Below are 16,765 nucleotides of genomic sequence, written 5' to 3' on the forward strand. Positions count from 1 at the left end.
CCCCAACTCACACTTCTCCCTTTTCACCTTCAACCCCGCCCCATCGAAGTGTTGCAATATGGCCCAGGGGCAGAATGCAAATTCTTCTTCTGTGGCTGTGGCAATCAGCACATCATCGAAGAATGGCTGAAGCCCACAATCCCTTTAAGGAGAGAGTCTATTAAGTTCTGAAATATCCCCGGGGCCACACTGATGCCGAACTGCAACCGTTTGACCCAATAAGTCCCCCTGTGCACCGGAACCTGCTGATATGCCTGTGCCAAATCCATCTTGCTTCCGCAAGGTGCCTCCTTGTTGCAGTGACTTCGACCTGCACACGTGTGCCAGGTGGCCACCTCTTCCACACGTGTGGCAGATGGTGTTTCTGAACTTACAGGAATGCCACTTGTGGGCTTCCCCGCAGCTGGCGCACCCTCCCAGCAGTACCTGTTCGGTTGCACATTGTTGTTGACACTTCGGGGCCTGGTGTGTCTTTAGCGCATCTTCCTCTCCCAAGTCTTCACTGCTTCCACCTGGTGTGTTCCTGCTGTGTGCCGCTCTTTGTGCGATTTTTCCTACGCAACCGCTTCATTCAGGGTGTTGGCAAACTTGAGGGTCTTGTGCCTCATCATCTTTGCTTGTAGCTTTTCATCACAGAGGCCAGCCACAAAACAGTCCAGCAGCACTTTGTCACGAAAGCACAATCATGGGCAAGGCAGTGCAGCTCAGCTAGAAAGGTCGCAGTGGTCTCGCTGGCCTTCTGTGCCCTTTTGTGGTATTCCAATTGCCTGGACATCAGCATAGGCCTGGGTGAGAATTGCTCGGTGAGCCTCTCAGTGATGACCTTGTATGTGGCGGCATCATCAGTCAGCAGAATGGGCGACATCACATTCTCAGCCAGCACCAGCGTGTCCTCTCTGCAGAGGCTGAACAAAAGCTGTTTCTGCTTCCACTCAGTTGTGATGTCATGGTAGAGGAGGTAAAAGTTGAGCCTTTTCTCCCATTTCTCCCACCTCTCCAGTTGAGTGGGGTCGAACTCTGGCAGCTGCCCATGTGGCCCAAGTGCAATGGCCTGATCTGGGTTGGGCCTCAGCAGGGTCATAATGGGAACAGTGGCAGTGGAGGAGCTGGAAGCTTGGTCATTGCTCATTTCTGGTCCTGGCACAGTGCTTCTTTAGTGATGGCAGTGCAATGCATGGAGCTGGGGCAGCTGCTGCGAGGCACAGTGCTCATTTCTGGTCCTGGCACTGTGCCTTGCAGCAGCTGCCCCAGCTTCTTAGTCGCCTACCAGTATCCCCTCCTCGTCGCCACTATAATATAGTGGTTTCAACACATCGAAGAGACGTAGCAACAGTGATAACAGCTCTTTATTGGAGGCAGCATGGTAACCGGCTACCACAAGACTGGTGAAAGGGCCTGCAGGCCCAATCTATATACAACTCTGGTTCCCGCACTAACATGCCATTGGGTCATTCAAACAGGCAGGGGGCCTGTGGTTGGTTTAGGGCAGTAGGTGTTTGGATCCTACTGCCCATTGTTCTCCGGTCCCCAAGCTCTGCTCTCCTGACTCCAATGAGCCAGGTAGGAACTACATACTCCCGTTCAATGCATAACATCTACTTTATTTTTTTCTGGCTCTAATGTTCTTTAAAAGATTAAACAAGACATATTATGTTAATTGTGGAGAAAAGAGAATAAAGAATTTATTAACCAGCTCATGGAAATCTGTTCAATGGATTTGAACACATAACCTGTTAACAAGGTAAAATTTAATCTGATTCTATCAGATAGGTAGTTAAGGCTAATATATGGACTTCAGTTTTTCTTCTCTTTCTGAGAGGGATAAATAACTTAGTAATAATAATTCTGAGCATTTGGAGTGAATTGGGAGATGTCAGTAGCTGAGAAAAAAGTGTACAAGCCTTTCTTAATTCCCCTTCCCCATTACACTAATGAGGAAAAATATAGTGATTTTTAGTGACCCGTAAGATATTCTGTAATTGTAAGCACATCTTAATAGCATTCCTGGAGAATCTTGAAAAGCCAGGCACATTAAGCACAATGAAAATTCAGCAATTTCCTTGGAAGATTATGCAGAAAGCCTCTGTTTAATTTATTGAAAGACTTTCAATGGTGTGTTGTTCTATTTTACTCTATCAGCTCCTGAATGATAAATTACTTTTTATGCATTTGATCAAAATAATGATTGCTAAATGAGATATGACTGAAGAAATGTTGGTTGATACAAGTTCTTCTGCATCAACAACTGATGGATGTATTCTTTGAAGGACTGTACACCAAGTATGAGAGAATTATATGGTAATTATATGAAATAGTCCAAAAACCAGTACAAAAAATGGCAGGATGAGTTTAAGTTCAGGAAATAAAGGAACAAAGGCCAAGGATGGGAATTAATAATAATTTAAATTGATTATAATGATAAAGGCTGATAAAATAATAGAGGAAAGGAAGTGAATTCATAAGTACACTCTTGGTCACCACCCAGGTTTGCCAACTTCTTGGGGGGGAGAGGGATGGAGATCTCTCAGAATTACAATTAATCTCTAGACTACAGAAAACAGTTCCCCTGGAGAAATGCCTGCTTTGGAAAATGGATTCTATGGCTTTATATCCCACTGAGGCCCAACCCCCACTCTTCCCAAGCTCTACCCCCAAATCTCCATGTATTTCCAAACCCAGAATTTGTTTGAATGTGGATGAACTCTGCCTTGTCCCCTTTAGAGAGATAAACACAAGATTAGGGATGTGCACAAGCCAGGAAAATGTGGTTTGTTTCAGTTCATGGTTTGTGGAATGCCTGGTTTGTGAGCCATGAATGGACATGAACTTTTAGGTGCCAAATGAACTGGTTCAGTTCATGAATATGATGCAGTAGAATGCCCCTGGCATGCTAGAGACATCAAACTCACAGGAGATCTCTGGCTGATTCTCCTACCTACCCTCAAAATTTGATGAGGGTTTGATTTATGGGATCCGAGTTTCAGCCTCCTGAAAATGGTGCACCCAGGAAAGTGCTTTCTGGGAAAATGATAGGCTCAGGTTCAGAAGTGTATAGAATGGACCCTAGAGAAATCAAACTTGCAGGGGACCTCCCCCTGATGCTCTTCTACATGCCCTCCAAATTATGTGCAGATTGGATTTAGGGGGTCCAAGTTATGCCCCCCTAAGAAGATGCCCTCAGAAACTGCTTTTGGAGGTGCACGTTCAAAGGTGAATAGAATTGACCCCCTGCAAGCTACACACACCAAATGCACAGGCTGGAGAATTGCCCCCCCCCCCCATACACACACCAGTTTGTAGTTTGGCAAATATTTTGATTGAATAGAGACTGTCTGAAAATGTATGCATTCATGAACCACAACAATCTCAAACTACTTGAAAGTTTGTGGAAAGTTCATGCCAGTTAACATGCCATGAACCTCAGTTCGCAAACCACAAATCAACCAAAATTTATCATGAGTTGATTCATGCCCATCCCTACACAAGCCAACATGATATTCCTTGGGAAAGATGCCTGGAAGGGGACTCAGTCACACATATTTGTAGTGCTCCCAGCTCATCCCTTCATGGTTTTCAGGCAACCATGATATTCTAAGAACATAAGAGAAGCCATGTTGGATCAGGCCAACGGCCCATCAAGTCCAACACTCTGTGTCACACAGTGGCAAAAAATTTTATATACACACATACACTGTGGCTAATAGCCACTGATGGACCTGTGCTCCATATTTTTATCTAAACCCCTCTTGAAGGTGGCTATACTTGTGGCCGCCACCACCTCCTGTGGCAGTGAATTCCACATGTTAATCACCCTTTGGGTGAAGAAGTACTTCCTTTTATCCGTTTTAACCTTTCTGCTCAGCAATTTCATCGAATGCCCACGAGTTCTTGAATTGTGAGAAAGGGAGAAAAGTACTTCTTTCTCTACTTTCTCCATCCCATGCATTATCTTGTAAACCTCTATCATGTCACCCCGCAGTCGACGTTTCTCCAAGCTAAAGAGTCCCAAGTGTTTCAACCTTTCTTCATAGGGAAAGTGCTCCAGCCCTTTAATCATTCTAGTTGCCCTTCTCTGGACTTTCTCCAATGCTATAATATCCTTTTTGAGGTGCGGCGACCAGAACTGCACACAGTACGCCAAATGAGACCGCACCATCGATTTATACAGGGGCATTATGATACTGGCTGATTTGTTTTCAATTCCCTTCCTAATAATTCCCAGCATGGCGTTGGCCTTTTTTATTGCAGATGCACACTGTCTTGACATTTTCAGTGAGTTATCTACCACGACCCCAAGATCTCTCTCTTGGTCAGTCTCTGCCAGTTCACACCCCATCAACTTGTATTTGTAGCTGGGATTCTTGGCCCCAATGTGCATTACTTTGCACTTGGCCACATTGAACCGCATCTGCCACGTTGACGCCCACTCACCCAGCCTCAACAGATCCCTTTGGAGTTCCTCACAATCCTCTCTGGTTCTCACCACCCTGAACAATTTAGTGTCATCCGCAAATTTGGCCACTTCACTGCTCACTCCCAACTCTAAATCATTTATGAACAAGTTAAAGAGCATGGGACCCAGTACCGAGCCCTGCGGCACCCCACTGCTTACCGTCCTCCACTGTGAAGACTGCCCATTTATACTGACTCTCTGCTTCCTATTACTAAGCCAGTTTTTGATCCACAAGAGGACCTGTCCTTTTACTCCATGACTCTCAAGTTTTCTAAGGAGCCTTTGATGAGGAACTTTATCAAAAGCTTTCTGGAAGTCAAGGTAAACAACATCTATCGGGTCGCCTTTGTCCACATGTTTGTTCACCCCCTCAAATAAATGTAACAGGTTAGTGAGGCAAGATCTTCCCTTAAAGAACCCATGCTGAGTCTTCCTCAATAACCCGTGTTCATCAATGTGCCTACTCATTCTGTCCTTGATAATGGTTTCTACCAACTTTCCCGGTATTGAAGTCAGATTGACTGGCCTGTAATTTCCTGGAACCCTTTTTAAAGATGGGGGTGACATTTGCTACCTTCCAGTCCTCAGGAACGGAGGCAGATTTCAATGAAAGATTACAGATTTTTGTTAGAAGATCCACAAGTTCAACTTTGAGTTCTTTCAGAACTCTCGGATGTATGCCATCCGGACCCGGTGACTTATTAGTTTTTAATTTGTCTATCAGTTGTAGGACCTCCTCTTTTGTCACCTCAATCTGTCTCAGGTCTTTCAACACCCCTTCCAAAATTAGTGGTTCTGGGGCGGGCAAAAAGTTCTTGTCTTCCACAGTGAAGACGGAGGCAAAAAATTCATTTAGCTTCTCAGCCATTTCCCTATCCTCCTTCAGTAATCCTTTTACCCCATGGTCATCCAAGGGCCCCACTGCCTCCCTGGCTGGTTTCCTACTTCTAATATATTTGAAGAAATTTTTATTGTTGGTCTTTATGTTTTTTGCAATATGCTCCTCATAGTCCCTTTTTGCCTGCCTGATCACAGTCTTGCATTTGATTTGCCACAGCCTGTGTTCCCTTTTACTAATCTCACTTGGACTGGTTTTCCACCGCTTAAAGGAGTCCTTCTTACCTTTTACAGCTTCCATTACTTTGTTTGTTAACCACGCAGGCCTTTTCTTATGCCTGTTTGTGCCTTTCCTAACTTGTGGTATGTATTTTATCTGAGCTTCTAGGATTATAGTTTTAAATAGTCTCCAAGCTTCCCCAAGGTTTTTGACCGTATGTACCTTTCCTTTCAGTTACCTCCTCACATGCCTCCTCATCTCAGTGTATTTACCCCTTTTAAAGTTAAACGTGGTTGTGGCGGTCTTTTTGGACAACTCCCTATTTATACAAACGGTGAAATCAATAACATTATGGTCACTGCTCCCAAGCGGCGCAATCACTTTTACATCTCTCACCAAGTCTTGGGCATTACTTAGGACCAAATCCAGGATCACCCCACCCCTGGTAGGTTCTGAGACCATCTGCTCCATAGCACAGTCATTGAGAGCATCAAGAAACTCAATCTCTTTCTCTCGACCAGAACACATATTGACCCAATCAATCTGCGGGTAGTTAAAATCACCTATTATGACACAGTTTTTACGTTTAGCCGCTATCTTTAAGCCTTCCATCATATTATAATCGTCCTCTCTCTTTTGATTTGGTGGGCGATAACAAACCCCCATAGTTAAATTTCCTTTTGGGCCCTCTATTTCAACCCAAAGCATTTCTAAAAGTGAATCTAATTCTCTGACCTCAGTCTTACTGGACCGTATATCCTCTCTGACATACAGAGCCACCCCACCTCCAACCCTTCCCTCCCTATCCTTCCGATATAGCTTGTATCCAGGAATCACCGTGTCCCACTGATTCTCCTCATTCCACCAAGTTTCTGAAATTCCCACAATGTCTATGTTTTCTCCCAACACTAAACATTCTGATTTTCATGGTCTTACAACAAAGCAGGAAAACCCATGATGTTACTCCTCTCTAGGAACTGTTAAAGCAGGGTTTCTGGAGATTCTTAAAGCATGACATTATTTTCAATTTTTCTGAGAATGGGGAGGGCAAATAAGAAAGTTGGACTGGAGGGCAGAAAGGTGAGATGGAAACAGTAAAAGGGAGAGGCTTTATGGAAGAAAAAGAGGAAATAGTGGGGAAGGGGAAAATAAGCAAAACAATCACTGATGGTGCCCTCATATCCCTGCCCCCTGGGAACCCTACATTGGTATGCTTTTTTTTTCTCCCCATGGTGACCCAAAATGAACCACAGAAGACAAAAAAAAATACAGTCAATTCCTCCTCCTCCTCCTACTAATAATAATGGAAACAAACAAAAAAACCCCATACACATCCTGAGCTGGTCCTGATGAATAGCAATGCCTAACACATGTTGTAGGTTTAGGCCCTACCCTAAGATTCAAGGTTTTTGCCCTTTTTCTGGTGCCAAAAGGCTCATACCTCTGGCCTTGCCCAAGTCCTACATGCAGAGAACAAATTTAGCATGGAAGTTCCTCAGCTGCTGCTAAGTTTCTGAAAGCAAGATTTTCCTCACTTCTCCCCCTGTGAAATATGCCAAAATAATTTTTACGGATCACCCAAGCCCTGCTACTGTAGGGCTCTGAGTGATGTACATAATTTCATACAAACATCAAGACCATAAAATAAAATGCAGAACAATACTAATACAGAAGTCTAAAAAAGACAGATGGCAAAATTTATTTTGGTTTTCTATTCCAGACTGTGGCCACCTCATGGGGGAGGGGAGAGGAACAGATCAGCCTGGAGAGGGTGCCAGCCAGAATGGAAACCATTGCTGTCCTCAACCAAAAGCCTGCTGGAACATCTCCACTTTACAGGTCCTGCAGAATTGCATAAGACCCTGCAGGGCCCTGATGGTATTCAGCAGAGAGTTCTACCAGGTTGAGGCTAGGATCAAAAAGGGCCCTGGCCCTGATTGAGAACAACTGGACATCTTTGGGGCCAGGGGTCACCAGTAAATTATTGTCTAGGGAGTGTAATGCTCTCCAGGGGATATACTGGAGGAGACAGAGGAAAATAGATCCAAGTGGGCAGCTGTGCTGGTCTGGAGCAGTAAAGCAAATTTTAACTCCAGTGGCACCTTTAAGACCAACCAGAGTTTAATCAGAGTATGAGCTTTCACGTGAGGAAGCATACCTGCACACAACAGCTCATACCTTGAACAAATTTTGTTGGTCTTAAAGGTGCCACTGGACTCAAAATTTATTCTAAAATTATAAGGAATGTGAGGCAAGAAATTAACTCCCCTCTTTTTAAACAACTGCTCTTCACTATCTTATTTACTGAATTCTCCTAATATCTTTTTTTATTTTTCATCTTTGACTATAAAAAGATATCTTTCTCTGAAGTGACTCTGTGAATGCCTTCATACAATAATACAGTTTTGGAATTTGGATAGGCTTGTATCTTTTCTGGGGCAATTTCATAGGGTCTTACACTGTGATCTCAGTCGAGTCTACAGATAACCAATCTGTTAATATTTTTTCCTATTTATGGATTTACAAAATTGCTGCAGTATTGGGCCATCTTCAATAGGGGATTCATTTCTAGAAAATATCATGCCCTGTTAACAAATTTTCAACTACCCATGATTGCATGAATAAGTATTGTGAAGAACATATGGAAGACAAAAGATGATATTCAAACATAAGCACATGATACAATCCTAAATTAAAACCTGACATTTTTAGGATGAGAATACAAAATCCTACAAAATTATATAATGGAATTCTGGACTGTGCAACTGTTTATTTTAGGGATATTCTGAAAAGTGGGTACATTTGGAACTGAGTAGATTTGCAGCCTAGGACACATTGTAAATGCCATATGATTAAAATTTACTAGAATGAATCTTTCAGTGGGACTGTCAGTTTCTGCTGCTCCACAGGAAAATTAACTTCTATCACAGTGACTGAGTAAAATGTGACATTGACCTATGACACCTTTCTGCATGCAGAGCCCTAGTGATTGTAACAAAGAGAGCTGTTCCACCTCTAGTTTATTTGGAAATTGGCTCTGTATTTCCTTGAAATCACATTCTAGTCAATTCTCTCTTTCACCTAGAACTTGTCCCTCTGTTGCTGTTGAACCCAAATGGAGAAATAGTAGGAAGAAAAATGCATATGAAAACATGAAGAATTACAGGGAGAGGTTGGAAGTAGGGTTCCCAAACTCCATATGGGACCTGAAGATCTCCCAGAATTACAACAGATCTCCAGACTTTGAAGATCAGTTCCCATTGGGAAAATGACAGCTTTGGAAGAAAGACTCTATATGGTGTTACATTTCCTTCCCAAACTCTACCCTCTCCAAGCTCCATACTCAAATCTCCAGGAATTCCTAAAATCAAAGTTAGCAACCCATAGCTGGAAAGCACTAGTCATAATGTACCCAAAGAATACAACTGGCTGAAATTGTGCAACCATTCAAAAATTATTATTATTGTTATTGTTGTGGTTGTTGTTATTTTCAATACACTGCCTCTCATTAGAGTGAGAGACTACAAAATTTTAGGCTAGGATGAAGACTGAGAAGGTTATTTTCTTTTGCCTTAAACTATCATCATTCTTCCCTTGGTAATAAGAATTCCATCACCTCCTTCAACCTTTTATCCCCTTGCAATAACTACTGAACAAAATTTTAGCTATGTGAATAGAATATAAAACCTTGGAACACTTGGATAGGTAGCTGTTGTGTATGTGAACTGTTAATGCGTATCAGTAATGGTGTTCCTGCCTGGCTCATTGGAGCCTGAAGAATTGAGCTTGGGGACTCGGGAACAATGGGCAGTAGGATCCAATTCCTTGCTGCCCTGCTCCAATCATGGGCTCCCTGCTGGTTTGAATGATCCAATAACGTGCTTGCATGGGAACCCTGAATTGTATATAGTTGGCCCCGTTGGCCCAGTTCTCCAGTCTTAGAGTGCAGCCCTATACTGTGCTGTACCTAATAAAGAACTATGTTCACTACCACCTCGCCTCTTTATTGCATTGAACCCACTATATTATAGTGGCGACAAAGGTGGGATCCAGATGAGTGAAGCCCAGGACCAACCGGCATTGTCAAGCGCACCAAGCTCCAGCACCGCGGCACAACTGACACTGCCACCCAGCCCTACCATGGCTGCCACTCCCAGACCACATGGGAACATCCCAGAGTTCAAGCCAGACCAACCAGAAAGATGGGACACCTGAGAGAAGAGGCTGAACTACTTCATCTGGTACTATAAAATCACCAACGAGGACCAGCGGAAGTCGTTCTTGCTCAGCATCTACAGCATGGCAACCTTGCAGTTGGCCGAGGGCCTCATCTCGCCCACCACACTTGAAGAGGCCACTTACAAAATGCTGGTTGAGAAGCTATTCAACCACTTCTTGCCTAAGTCAACCCGCACAACCCGCCACATTGACTCCCACAAGCAGAACCAGAAGACCGAGGAGATCGTGGCCATTTTCATAGCTGAACTCCATTGGCTGGCACTACATTGTGCATTCTTGAACCTCGAGGAAGCCCTACTCAATCGCTTCATGACTTGCCTCTGGGTTGAAAAGATGCAACAAAACCTGGTGATCCACGATGACCTCACGTTAACAAAGGCACTCAGCGAGGGCACTGCTTACGAGAGATCCTGAAAGGAATGACCTGCAATCAGGGTGCATCAAGCCACCGCTACATCTGCCTCTGAGGACTCTGATGGCGATGATGCCCTCAAACTGCACCACACGACTCTGAAGTGGCCACCGCCATGTGCTACTGAAACAGCACTGGCTTTAGATTGTGCCAGCTGTGGGGAGCCCCACAAGCACCGTGCCTGCAAATTCCAAGACGCTATCTGCCACCAGCGTGGGAAGATGGGTCATCTGGTGCGAGTTTGCCGTTCAAAGTCGTCCCAACAATCATCAGGGGGAGCAACTAGGAGACAAAATGACTGACACCACGAGGTCGTCCTCGTCAAGGAACTGCACTCCCTCACAACATCAGCAGGCCAGGTATGCCAGCTTTCTATGCCCTCCCTGGAAAAACTGTCCTAATAGAGGGTGCTCCATGCAAAATGGAGATTGACTCAGGGGCACCTATACAGTCATCTTGACCCAGACCCTCAGACAACTGTACCCTGTGGGGGGACCCCGTTTGCAATCATCTCCAGTCATCATTTGGGACTTCCAGAAGCGGGAGGTCGCCATTCTAGGGGTCAGGTTTTTTAGGGTGAAATACAGACAGTTCTCAGGAACTCTACTCTTGCTAGTAGTAGATGGGGATCTTTGTAGCTTACTAGAAAGGGCCTGGTTCGATCCCTTGGGAATCAGGGTGACGGGAATTCATCAGACCCCCTCAAGCAAGGGCTTTCAGTGAATTTGTGGTGAATTCCTACCCATATTCAACGAGACCTTAGGGACTTATACAGGCCCCCCAGTAGCATTGCAGCTGAGCCCCAACGTACAACCCATAAGGCTGAAGGCCCAGCACGTACCCTATCCCTTAAGCCTAAAATAGAAGAGGAGCTAGACCACCTCGTGGCACACGGGGTACTACAGCTGATCACCAACACACATTGGGAGACCCCCATTGTTACATCAGTGAAATCTGATGGCAGAGTCCGCATCTGTGTGGACTACAAATGCACAATAAACAGGGCACTGCAGGACCACGCCTACACATTCCAGGTGGTCAGCCATGTTTTAGCATCACTGGCAAGAGCTAAAATTTTTGGCAAGTTGAACCTAGCCCAAGCATACCAGCAGCTCCCAGTAGGCTATGCTACGGCCGAGGCATAAATGATTGTGATGCATAGGGGCGCCTTCAGAGTCAAGTGCCTCCAGTTCGGGGTCAGTATGGCCCTGGGGATTTTCCAGAACTTAATGGACTCTCTTTTAAAAGGCATCCTTGGGGTCCAGCCAGTTATCGATGATATGCTGATAGCCACTGCAACGGAAGAGGAGTTCGCCTTCCACCTCCATGCTGTACTTCAATGTTTTGACACAGCCAGCCTGAAGGTAAAATGGGAAAAGTGCCTTCTGGGGTTCTCAAAAACTGACTTTCTGGGCTACACTGTTGATGCTACACTGGGCTACACTGGATCCAGCACAAGAGAAGATCAGGGCCATCTGCAATGCACTGGCCCCCACCAACAAGGCAGAGCTACAAGCCTTCCTCAGTCTCTTGAACTTTTATCATGCCTTCCTCGATCTCTTGAATTTTTACCATAGTAGCAGGGGTTAAAAAGTTCCATGATTACCTCTATGGCTGGCCCTTCACAATCCTGACAGACCATAAACCTTTGCTTGGCTTCTTTGCCCCTGACTGCCAAACACCCGAAATGCTATTGTCCCGGGTCTTGTGGTGGTCCATCTTCCTTGCAGGGTACCAATACATCCCCCAATACCACCCGGGAAAGGCAATGGGCCACATGGACACCCTAAGCCGCCTGCCACTGCCATCAGAGGACCCAGACCTGGCCCCTGCACACCAGATCCTGCTCTTTGCATCCCTCCTGGACTGCCCAGTGCGCACAAAGGACATTGCCAGACTATCTGCTAAGGTTTGGATCCTCTCCCGTGTTTTGGACTGGGTGTGGAGGGGATGGCCCACCAGTTTGGTGGGCCCAGATTTTACAGCATATGTCTCCCACTGAAACGAATTCTTGGTGCACAAAGGGTGTTTGTTGTGAGGGAGTAGGATGATGGTGCCCCCAGCCTTGCGTCAACGCCCCCAGCCTTGCGCTGCACAAAACCCATCCAGGGATCGTGTGAATGAAGGCACTGACCCGCAGCTATGTGTGGTGGCCTGGGATTGATGATGCGATCAAGTCCTGGGTTGCCAGATGCCAACCCTGCCAGGAGACCCGACCAGCACCACCCTGGGCTCCAGTTCAGAAGTGGGAGTCCATGCACAACCCCTGATCCTGCCTACACTTGGGCATTGTGGGACCCTTCTAGGGGCAGACTTTCTTTCTCATAGCGGACTCCTACTTGAAATGGCTGGTATCTACCTCCTCCCGGGCCACCATCACTGGCCTCCACTGGGTCCTTGCCTTTCATGGCTTGCCAGACACTCTCATATCTGACAATGGGACTGTGTTTACTTTGGGGGAGTTCCAAGACTTCTGTGCCCATAATTTAATCAGGCATGTCAGATCAGCCCTTTCCATCTGGCCACCAATGGCCAAGCCGAAAGGATGGTGCAGACGACTAAGGAATTGCTCCACCACATCATTCAAGGGGACTGGGAGGTGTGCCTCACCGAGATATTATTAGCCCAGCATGCTATCCTATACATCACCACTGGCTGCAGCCTGGCAGAGCTCTTAATAGGCCTGCAGTTGTCCACCCTCTTGGACTGGTTGCACTCAGACCCAGCCCTGGACCTCCAGGAGGTACCAGAAGCAATTAGGGTACCCCACAGGTTAGACATGGGGGACTTGGTCTATGCTAGGAATATTGGGGGCAGCCCCACATGGATCCTGGCTAGGGTCACACAGGTTTTAGGGTCGGTCATGTATGAAGTCACCACAGAGAGCAGGTCCACCCTTAGGCGGCACATAGACCAGCTATGTGCATGAGAGACCCAGGGGGACAATGTTGAGGACTACGGTCCAGATGACCAGTTACCGCTCCAACGCCCCCGCCAACTGAGATGGCCACAGAAGAGGCCCTGGCTCCCACTCCTCTGGCCAAGCTGCTGACCACCGGGGACTCTGAACCACCGGCCAAAACTCCTGCATCGCCTGTCCTGCCACTCACCGTGCCAGAAGCTGCAACCGCTCTGGCAGTCCATGTGTGAGCATTGCAAGCCTACCTACCTAAGAGACGATGTTTGTTAGGGCTTGCGAACTAGGGAGGAGGGATGTTGTGTATGTGAACTGTTAATGTGCATCAGTAATGGTGTTCCTGCCTGGCTCATTGGAGCCTGATGGACTGAGCTTGGGGACTTGAGAACAATGGGCAGTAGGATCCAAATCCTTGCTGCTTTGCTCCAATCAGGGGTTCCCTGCTGGGTTGAATGATCCAATAACGTTCTCCAGTCTTAGAATGCAGCCCTATACTATGCTGAACCTAATAAAGAGCTATGATCACTACCACGTTGCCTCTTCATTGCATTGAACCCACTATATTATAGTAGCTATGAATTTAATGCTTTAAATTTTAGGGTTAGTTTTTGACTATTTGAGCTGGAGATGATAAAAAGGGCAGAATGCTGCAGAAATAGAAGTAAAATTTAGTACTATGTGACCACTTGATTTTTGGTAGATATTTTATGTTACAGAAGTCTCTTTCATTTGCTTACTATTTTATCTGCTTAGTCATTTCCTCTATTTGAGTTTGCTGTATGTATTTGGTTTTGTTTATGCATTCATTTCTCAGATATATTGTGCTTCAATAGACTACTTTAATTTGCATTAGCTAAATTATTGGGTTTTGACTTCTTACAAGCAAAATATTACCTACTGGGGTGCTAACATACTTAGATTTTGCCTGGGGTTGCCAATCCTCAGCTCCACAGGTTTGGAGACCCTCCCTACACTTCAGGGTTATCAGAAAGTGATAGGGAGGAAAATGTCTGCTAGGCACTGGGGACTGATTCTCATAGGGTATAATGGAGAATTGATCTATGAATATCTGGTCTCTGGGAAGGTTGTTTTTTTGAGGTAGAAGCACCAAATTTTCAGCATAGCATCTGGTAAAACAATTTTATTAGTAACATATGGTAATAAATTTCAATTTCTTACATCATTAATCACTACTTTTTTCTATCCCATATATTACTTTCTACCCACCCCACCCCCCGTTACCTGACCCTCGCCGGTGTTCTATACTTAAAATACTAATATTAAAGGTATCCTTAATTAATAAGAACCAAAATTAATATCCTCCTCCCCCTTATATTTAATCATTATCAAAAATTGTCCAATGTCCTTTTATTTTTCATTCTAAGTATCTTCTGAACTTTTTCCACTCCATCTTAAATACTTCTAAATCATAGTCTCTTAAGGTTCTTGTTAATTTGTGCATTACACTCCATGTCGTAACTTTTACAATCCAATCCCATTTCTCTGGTATTTTTTCTTGCTTCCACAACTGTGCATACAATGTCCTAGCAGCCGAGAGCAAGTACCAGATTACAGTTCTATCTTCTTTTGGAAATGTTTCCATTTGTAATCCCAACAGAAAAGTCTCTGCAACTTTGTTAAATTCATATCCCAAGATTTTAGAAATCTCTTGTTGAATCATCTGCAAATAATTTTTCGCTCTTTCACGTCCACCACATATGGTAGAAAGAACCTTCATGTTTTTTATATTTCCGACATCTATCTGGCATCTTATTGTTCATCTTTGCCAACTTTTTAGGCATTATGTACCATCTGTACATCATCTTAAAACAATTTTCTTTAATACTCTGACATGTTGAGAGTTTCATAGAGTTCTTCCACAAATATTCCCATGTATCCATCTGTATTTCTTTATTTACATTAATTGCCCACTTAATCATTTGAGATTTAACTACTTCATCTTCCGTAGACCACTTTAAAAGTAACATAGATTTTCGAAATTAATTTTTCATTATCTCCAAGCAGAACTTTTTCCATTTCCGTTTGTTCTCGTCTTATTCCTTCAGTTTTAATATCATTATTCACCAAACTCTTTATTTGTTGCATTTGGAACCAATAATTTTTATTATTCAACTCTTCAGCAGTTTTCAGTTCTATTTTGCCACTTTGTATTTTTAATAATTGATTATATGAGAACCACTTTTCTTCACTTATCTCAGCCGTTATCTTTATTACTTTAGCTGGCACTATCCATAAAGGTTTTCTCTCATCTCTGTATTTCTTATATTTCATCCATTTATTTAGCAAATTATTTTTTCTATAATGGTGAGAGAGAAAAAGACCATCTTTTTTCCATAATACAAATACGCATGCCAGCCAAATTTATTTCCATGACCTTCCAGCGCTAAGAGTTTTTTGTTTAACAGCATTATCCATTCTTTTATCCACACTAAACAAACTGCTTCCTGATATAATTTTAAGTTCGGTAATTGAAATCCACCTCTCTCTTTTGCATCTGTCAAAATTTTCATTTTAATCCTTGGTTTCTTCCCAGCCCACACAAATTCTGAAATTTTTCTTCGCCATTTATCAGATTGTTTACTTTCTTTCACAATGGGAATAGTTTGAAACAAATACATTATTCTTGGTAGAATATTCATTTTGATTGCAGTTTATTCCATTTTAACATATCTTCATCCATTTTACACCATAGCTTCTCATAATTATTTTTAAATAGATCAATATTCTTCATTGTTATCTCCACACCCAAATATTTTACCTTGGAGGTGACTTCACAGCCCGTTAATCTCTGTAATTCTTGTTGCTTATTTATTTGCATATTTTTACATAGAAATTTTGATTTTTCTTTATTAATACAAAGTCCCGCCAATTTCCCATATTCTTGTATTTAGCTATCAACAAAGGGGTGAATTGTATGGGGTTTTCATTTATAAACATTATATCATCTGCAAATGCTCTGTATTTGTAAGTAAATCCTTTTATTTTTAATCCTTCTATTTCTTTATCTTCCTGGATCTGCATCAGTAATATTTCAAGAGTCATTATAAACAACAATAGGGAAAGCGGACAACCTTGTCTTGTACCTTTGCTAATTATCATATCTTCTGAAAGGTCTGCGTTGATACATAGCCTTGCACGTTGTTCAATATATACTGCTTTTATCATTCTTATAAAGCTTTCTCCCAACTCCATTTTCTCCATTACTGCAAACATAAAGTCCCAGTTTAAATTGTCAAATGCTTTCTCTGCATCCTCAAAGAATAATGCTACTTCCTTTTCTGGATGTCTTTCATAATATTCTACAATATTTACAACAGTTCTAATATTGTCTCTTATTTGCCTTCTGGGAAGAAACCTAGCTTAATCTTCCTTTATAAAATGTATCAAATGTTGTTTAAGCCATTCTGCCAAGATTCTTGTATATATTTTATAGTCATTATTTAATAGCGAAATTGGTCTGTAATTTTTAACATCCGTTACATCTCTATCTTCCTTTGGTATCAATGAAATAACAGCTTCCTTCCATGTACTTGGTATTTTCCCTTTCATTCTTATCATATTCATCAATTTCTGCAATTTTGGTATTAACTCCTCTTTAAAGGTTTTAAAATATTTAGCAGTATATCCATCTGGCCCAGGTGTCTTTCCATTTTTCATTACATTAAT

Source organism: Heteronotia binoei, chromosome 8, assembly GCF_032191835.1.
Source record: "Heteronotia binoei isolate CCM8104 ecotype False Entrance Well chromosome 8, APGP_CSIRO_Hbin_v1, whole genome shotgun sequence".
Lineage (NCBI taxonomy): Eukaryota > Metazoa > Chordata > Lepidosauria > Squamata > Gekkonidae > Heteronotia > Heteronotia binoei.